The sequence below is a fragment of the Hydra vulgaris genome, chromosome 01, assembly GCF_038396675.1.
Source record: "Hydra vulgaris chromosome 01, alternate assembly HydraT2T_AEP".
NCBI lineage: Eukaryota > Metazoa > Cnidaria > Hydrozoa > Anthoathecata > Hydridae > Hydra > Hydra vulgaris.
Window position 1 is genome coordinate 29,897,276 of NC_088920.1, and position 8,884 is coordinate 29,906,159.

The window sequence follows — 8,884 nt, forward strand, 5'->3', positions numbered from 1 at the left end:
ATATGTCAGACATATTTTCTGTCGACATAATTTGACATAATTTTATGTCTGAATTATTTTATGCTGACATAAAATATGTCAGACATATTTTCTGTCGACATATTTTGACATAATTTTATGTCTGAATTATTTTCTGCTGACATAAAATATGTCAGACATATTTTCTGTCAACATATTTTAACATAATTTTATGTCTGAATTATTTTCTGCTGACATAAAATATGTCAGACATATTTTCTGTCGACATATTTTTACATAATTTTATGTCTTTGCAATCAATTATGCTTCATAAAACTATTACTTTAAACCCTATAAGCAAACATCCAATGTTTCATAAAGGTCTTTTTCTGCCCTTTTTAGCGATGTATCATTTGATAGTATTGACTAATATTGGCATTTATTGACTTATTTATTGATTATGACTTATTTATTGATTATGACTAATATTGACATTGATAGTATTGACTAATATTGACTAGTATTGAGGCATCATTTGATAGTATTTGATAGTATTGATTAGTATTGGCGCTTTCCCTTATTAGAATGTAAAAACCATCTCAAGCTGAGTTTTTATTACTGAAAGTGGTTTTAATTAGTATGACTAAACTTAAAATATTTTTTTGATTAAAATAATAATAAAAAAAAAACTTTTACAGTTATTTTTAATTATTAGTTGATCCTGAAATAGATTTCATTATCAAAAACTGAATTCAAAAGATTTCAAAAAAATGGTTCACAGAATTTCAAAAAATTCGTGCCAAATTAAATTCATTTAAGCTGAAGAATTTGAAATGTTTCACATAAGTTATATTCAGCTCATTAAATTCATATTAAGAAGACTAACCGGTAATAATTTATAACTAATTACGAATAATATACTTTTAGTTATAATAGTTATGATTTATTTAACAAAAAAATAATTGACAATTGCATTATAACAGCATAATTAACTGCCATAAACTTGCATAAAATGTTTTGAGTGAAATATATATTGGAATAATCCATAAAGTCAAAAATGGCGAATAATTTATTGAATGAATCAACTATTAGTTAAAAATAACTAAAAATGTTTTTTTTTAAATATTATTTTAATCAAGAGAATAATTTTAAGTTTAGTCATATTAATAAAAACCATTTTCAGTAATAAAAACTCAGCTTGAGATGGTTTTTACATTCTAATAAGGGAAATCGCCAATACTAATCCATACTAATTAATACTATCAAATACTATCAAATACTATTAAAATTAGGGGTATTTGGGGTAAAGTCCCTAATATTGTCGAAAAAAAAGTTGTTCAAAAGTATGTCGACCTGAGTCTCAAAAGAAGCGTATTTTCATAGAGATTTTAAAGATGTTATTCGTTTGTAATAAAAATAAGTATTTTTTGTATTATTGCTGAAAAACATTTTGTTGACATTTTTTTAAGAGTCTTTAGCATTTTTTCAAATAATTTATTTTCCAAAAAATTTTAAGGAAAAATTTTTATATTTTCTAAAATCTCTATACTATCTTCTAAAATACGCTTTTTTTGAGACCCAAGTTGACATACTTTTGAACAACTTTTTTTTCGACAATATTAGGGACTTTACCCCAAATACCCCTAATTTTAATAGTATTTGATAGTATTTGATAGTATTAATTAGCAACAAATTTGTTAAACTATTTTTACTTAACTCTGTAAATTAAGTTGAAATGCGCAATAAATTTGTTAGATTGATTTTTTCTTCAAGAATATCAAACAGCAAATAATTCAGATATAAAATTATGTCAAAATATGTCCATAGAAAATATATCTTACATATTTTATGTCAGCAGAAAATAATTCAGACATAAAAATATGTCAAAATATGTCGATAGAAAATATGTCTGACATATTTTATGTCAGCAGAAAATAATTCAGACATAAAATTATGTCAAAATATGTCTGACATATTTTATGTCAGCAGAAAATAATTCAGACATAAAATTATGTCAAAATATGTCGACAGAAAATATGTCTGACATATTTTATGTCAGCAGAAAATAATTCAGACATAAAATTATGTCAAAATATGTCGATAGAAAATATGTCTGACATATTTTATGTCAGCAGAAAATAATTCAGACATAAAATTATGTCAAAATATGTCAATGGAAAATATGTCTGACATATTTTATGTCAGCAGAAAATAATTCAGACATAAAACTATGTCAAAATATGTCAATCGAAAATATGTGGGACATATTTTATGTCGGCAGAAAATATGTCTGAAAATATGTCGACAGATCTGCCAGACATATTATGTCGTAACAACTCTGGATGTGGCAAAAGAAAAATCTGCTCTAAATTGGCAAACCATAAATCATGTGACACTGAACGTACCTTTACTGAGTCATTTTTGGAACACTTCACCTGTTCAGCAACAATTGGTTTCAGATAATTTGTTACAAAATATTAAAGTCTTTTCCCAACTGAATGCAGCTAAAGGTTAGTAATTTTCTCATTATATTGACAAATACTACAGTTAGTGAAAATTATATAGACTTTTTCTTATCTAACTGATAATACCTATACATTTATATTTATGTATATATTATATATACATAAATATTTTATTAGTTCAGGGTGTTAGCTAGCCCAATGGTGCCGCATATAACGCGGAATTCCCAATTTTTTAGAGTTTTTTTAAGTTTTTAAGGACCTTTTCTAAAAAATTCCCAACATTTTCTAGAACAACAACAATAACAATTCCCAGTACGGCAAAAACCCGGTATAAAATTTATTTCTGGCTAACCCCCTGTAGTTTTATAATTTTTTAAACAATTTTCTGTTCTTTTTTGTAGTATTACAGACAAATCAATTGAATGATGATATTGTGACCCTAAAAAAAGATAAAGAAGCTATTCAACAAAGTATTGATGCTGCTATATCTGAACAGGTAGAAATTGAAAATGAGTTAAATGCTTTTAAGTAGGGAGTTTATTTATCCACTACATATAATAACATATAATAATTTTACATATAATAACAGCTAGTGAAAAAGATAAAGTATGTGAGTTATTGTGGAAGAAACATTTGGAAGAAATGGAATTAAATGAAGGCAATGTACTCAACATCAACAACATCAAAACAAGTTTTGAATTTGTGCCATCAACTGATATTTTTATGGTTATGTTTTGCTGCAAATGTGTTACCTACAAGTGCAACATATCCTTCACCTTTTGCAAACGTGCATAAGAGTGAATTAACACAACGTAATAAAACCATTGGAGGTACCGAGGCCACATGGCAAGTACCTACCATGGAATCACGAATTAAGGAATTAGCAATGCTAAAAGAGTTTGAGAACACACAAAATGTGATTGCTTCAGAATTAGCAAAACACAATGAAAAGTTAAATTTTATGGCAGAAAATGGAATTCGACAACTTGGGGAACCACATATTGACAAATTTGCTGATTCCATTCGTCCAGTACCACTTCATTTAGAGATAAACAATTGGCAACACGTTCTTGACTTAATTTATAAAGAATCAGTGTGTTGTGGAGTTTTTGAGCAATTTATAAGTTCCTTAAGTAACCCTCCTAAAGAAGCAGATGAGTTAGGGTGCGGTTTCAAGTTTCTAGCAAAGAATATTAGAGAACATTATCAAAATGAAAGTAAATGAATGAACAAATTAGAAACAAGGCTGATAGGAGCTCAAGCGGTTTCTTTAGCCCAATATGGTTTTCGCCTTGTTGACATTTTACAGATTGCCGGCAAAAGCAATATTCAAAAACTTAAAAGAGTTGTATTAGCTAAAGTATGTGAGTCTTTGCGTGATGCTGGGGTTTTGATTAACAAGTATAATATTACATCAGAAAATTTTTCAGCAGATGTTGCTAAGTATTGCAGCAGGTATTTAAATTTGTTTTCATTGTTTTTTCCGGAAAGCTGCCAAAGTACTGTATGGACAATGAGGTATGTTATACCATATCATGCAATGGATATATATATGCAAAATATAATGTTGGTTATGGAGTTTTATCGATGCAGGGAAAAGAATCAAAACACTCACCTTTAAAGCAACAACTGAAAAATAACAGTAATCGATCAGTTTCTTGTGACGAACAAGGTAAATGGCATCAGTTGATGAGATCTAGTTTTGTGAGAAACTTTTATCTTCCTTATCATTTTCCTATGAACATATCTTATCACTCACACTACAAATCAAGAGTACCAGCTAACTTAGATAGTGAATCAATATGCTATTGTTCACGACAACTTGTAACGTAGCAACTTTGTGATTGTTGCATATTTGCAGTTCCATTGATGCAATGTGTCAAAAAAAGTGAATTAACTGAAGACATTTTGGCTATTTTAAAGCTATACCAATGTCAAATTTGCATTGAACGATTTGGTGACAATAACAAACTTTTACAACACTTAACATCACACGCACAAAATCAAATTATCAAGATTGTTCCTAGAGAACTTTCTTTAAAACAATTAAAGGATGAATTAAGACTACGCAGTAAAAGTACTAGTGGAAACAAGCCGGAGTTAATTAGAAGATTAGAGGGTTTTTTAACTAAATAGATAAACCTATATATACAAATAGGTATGCGATCATTATATGTATATTTTTATTCTGTTTTTACCTCTGACATGGTGTCGGCACACCCATAAGTTATTATATATCAATGTATATTTAATACAATTGTCCCTTGAGTTCAAATATTTAGGCCTTGGCTTATTTTTAAGTTACTGTTTAAGCTACCAGCAGTGGAACAAGGGATTTTCTACAGTATATAACATGTGATTTTACTGATTAGACCTACCAGAACTTTATTTTATGGGGCAACAACTAGCTATATGTATATTAGGGTTGTGTTTGTTGTATTCAATATCTAACCCCTTCAAGAGATCGGAAAGTGTTGATTTTTTATCGAGACATAAATATATATATATTTAATTATTACATATAACCGTTTTTTAACGAAGCCTGACTCTAAGTGAAATATCACCCTGAGTATGGTTTTTCGTTAAAGCTCGGGGTAGATCAACTTTCACTTGGGGTGAGTTCTTAGTATTTTTATTTTATGCGTTATTTATAATTTTGTTTAATGTGAATTTTCAAATTATTTTTATTCTAAGCGTATTAATTTTTAATTGTTATATATTTTAAAATATTATACTTTCTATTAAACCAAATTGTTGTTTTGGATTGTATTTTTTAACAAAATTTATAAATTTAAAGATTCAGTTAATTTAACTTAACTTAAGATTTAAAGATTCAGCTAAATTTTTAAAGATTTTTAAAAACTTTAAAGATTCAGTTTAGATACTACTGTTTTCCAACCTTATCAAAATGTTTCAAAATACTATTAAGATTGTTAGGTCAAAACATGTTTGCAATTGTATGTTAGTTCATTTTCAAATATAATATTTATTCAAGATTATGTATATACAAGTTTTAAATGTGTGTATGTTAGTGTTAATTAAATGTGTTTATGTCTTTAAAATACTCTGATTAGAATATTAAAGGTTCAAAAATAAAATGTTAAATTTTCTTTGTAGTGATGCTATGCGAGTCAAGCTACTAAAAGCTAACCTGCACTTTTAGAAATGATTTCAATAGTTTAACTTCTGTCAGATGTTTATCTTTAAAATCATAAACTAAGAGTTCAGGTTAATAAAAAACTGGAGATAAATTGAATCAAGATTTTATGAGTCAAGCAACTTAATTGTATGGTAATTATTTTATCAATTTAAAAAACTTTTAACTATTTTTATTTGCATTTGCACTTTTATGTATATTTGTTTAAATTTCTTTGACATTTTCTATTATGGAATTTATTACTATTATTATTTGTTTACTTTTACATACTAGTTTACAGTTCATTGTTATAACAACTATATATGTAACACAGTGGAAAGTATTGTTATAATTTATTCAGGTTTTTACATGTTTTTTTTAAAAAAGTGTTATGGTTTGATTATTTAACAAATATTAAACATAATTTCAGACAAAGCTGCACTTAACTATTTTACTGTAACCAAATCTGATCAAGCTAAACCAGGGCCGTCGACACGGCCTTTAAAGTGTGTGTGTGTGGGGGGGGGGGGCAAATCCTCAATTTCAAGAAAAGTACTACATTTCTAAAAAAAGGCAACAAATTTGACAAGGTTTAAAGGCGTCAAAGGTAATCCAAAGAATGTGTTATTTATCTAGATAATAACGAACTACCATGATATATTATTCCTAGTTATCGTGGCAACCATTTTCACATTTTACCCTTCATTTTTCATACCAGTTTCATTTATCAAACACTGTAGTGAGTTTCAATTCAAGTCTAATTCAGGAGCCTAGTTTTACGATCTTTAACAAATTTATGCTCTATTGATGAAAAGCTTATACAAATAATTTAGCTTTATCTTACTGCTGTAAAAGATTTTGTACTAATAAGATTTTTTCATTACTGTTACAGCACTCTTAAAGAAGCAACTGGAAGTAGACGATTTTACAGTATAGATAGTGAAGAGTATAATATAAAATATTTGTGATGTCACAGCCTTTTTTAAAACGGAATAAAATAAAATACTGTACACTAGAGATGTGCCTAAGACAATTTTTTCCCGATTCCAATACCAAGGAAAAGTCTCGATACTCTATATCGATACTTTGAAAATAATATATACTAGAGCTGTGCCTAATTATTCATAAAAAAAAAATTAAACTGTGATGTAACAAAGAGGGGGGAGGAATTAATTATTTTGTGACAAAGGGGGAAGAGGAGGGGGGGGGGTCTAAAAAGTCGGTTCTTAGCGTGACGTAATTTGCGAACGACCCCTTATTATATACATTTAAAAATTTTATTTTAGTTTCTATTAGTAATCTTTGCAATCCGTAAATTTTTTTAAAAAAATCAGCAATTAAATTATTATTTTTTAAATCTGCACAAATATGTATTTTTTAAACTATTTATAGGGCAAATCACAGAACGTCAACACTAGTTTCCCATACTGACATTAAAAACATGTGGTCTCAAAATTGAAAATTATTTTTCTTGAAAATGGTCTCAGAAAATCAGCATTCGATTTAATGGGATTGGTTTGAAATAAAAAAGATGGTCGTTTTTACTAACAATAATAAATAACCAACTTTTTTAGTTAAGTTATTTACATATTACAAATAAACTAGGTTTTTTTAGTCTGAGTTTCTCCATTGCTGGATCAGCAGGAAGCTTTCTGATGATCTAGCAATGGTGAAACTCAGAATAGAAACTAGATGTTTTTACTAATTTATATATATATATATAAATACATATATATATATATATATATATATATATATATATATATATATATATATATATATATATATATATATATAAATCTGCGTGACGTCATATGGTCGATATATATATATGTATATATATATATATGTATATATGTGTATATATGTATATATATATATATACATATACATATATACACATATATACATATATATATATATATACATATATACATATATACATATATACATATATATATATATATATATATATATATATATATATATATACATATATATATATATATATATATATATATATATATATATATATATATATATATATATATATATATATATACACATGATGATTTGTGTATAAATCCTACATTAATATTTTGCAAATGAATCTATTTTGTTCTGAGATTTGATTCCTAAGGATGTAATAAATAATATTATAACTTTTTATTGATTAGTTATGAATTTTTTAATCATTTTTAAGCTTTAGGGAGTTTTAGTATCGAAAAAGTTAAAGTATTGATTAGAAATTATATTTGTACTGATTTTGTACATTTTAAGTATTTTTAGAGAGCTCACTTAATATTTAAATCTTTTAGGATATTGCACACTGCATTTAAATCATATTTTAAACCTATTATTTTGTAGTTTTTGTCGAAATTCTTAAAAAAGTTACTCTGAATATAAAGCATTATTAGGCCGAGTGAATGAAAGTGAGTAATTGCTTTTACTCATTAATTGGTCAGCTTTACGTGAATAAAAACTTCAGCAGTTTTGCTCAAATTCTTATTCACATAAAGTTAAGCAATTTACTCAGTAATTGCTCAGCCTTACGAAAATAAAAACTTAAGCAAAGGTCCTAAAGTTTATATTCACGTAAAGCTGACCAAATACTGAGTAAAAGCATTTGCTTATTTTTATTCACCCGGCCTATTAACTCAAAAAACAAAAAACTTTCGCTGGTTTAAACATAACTTTTTCTGGTTTAAACAACTTATTACTGGTTTTTGCTTCTAATCTGGTGGTTTTTTGCACGATTCTGGTGGTTTTAATCATTTAATCTAGCGGTTTTTTGCATTTAATCTTGTGGTTTTTCTTTATTATGATAAATAGCTTTGCTTTTATTGCTTCATTTAATTTAACTTCCTTATATACAATTTAAGCCAGTTTTCTCTTTAATTTTTTAAAACTCTAAAATGAATAACGCACAAAAACATTGCTCAGAAGTTAATATTGAAGTAAGAAATTTGATCATTAATCTTGTAATTAACAAAGGGAAAAGTGTAATAGAAGTATCGGAACTTGTGCATAGAAGTGAGACTTCAATGCAACGCCTGATCCATTGAAATATATTACCAGGTAATATCGATCCTGGTATTAGTGGTGGTTTTCGACAGTCAGGTTGTACTGAGGAAATAAGAAATAAGCTACATGAGTTTATTGGAGATAACATAAAATATAATCTACAGGAGATAAAGGTAGATTTGGGAATTGATGTCAATATCTCTACATTATGACCATGGTTAAAAAAATTGAATTATACATAAATAACTTTAAGACCTATTAGTGAAAGACGCAATACTGTAGAGGTAAAAGAAGAAAGAAA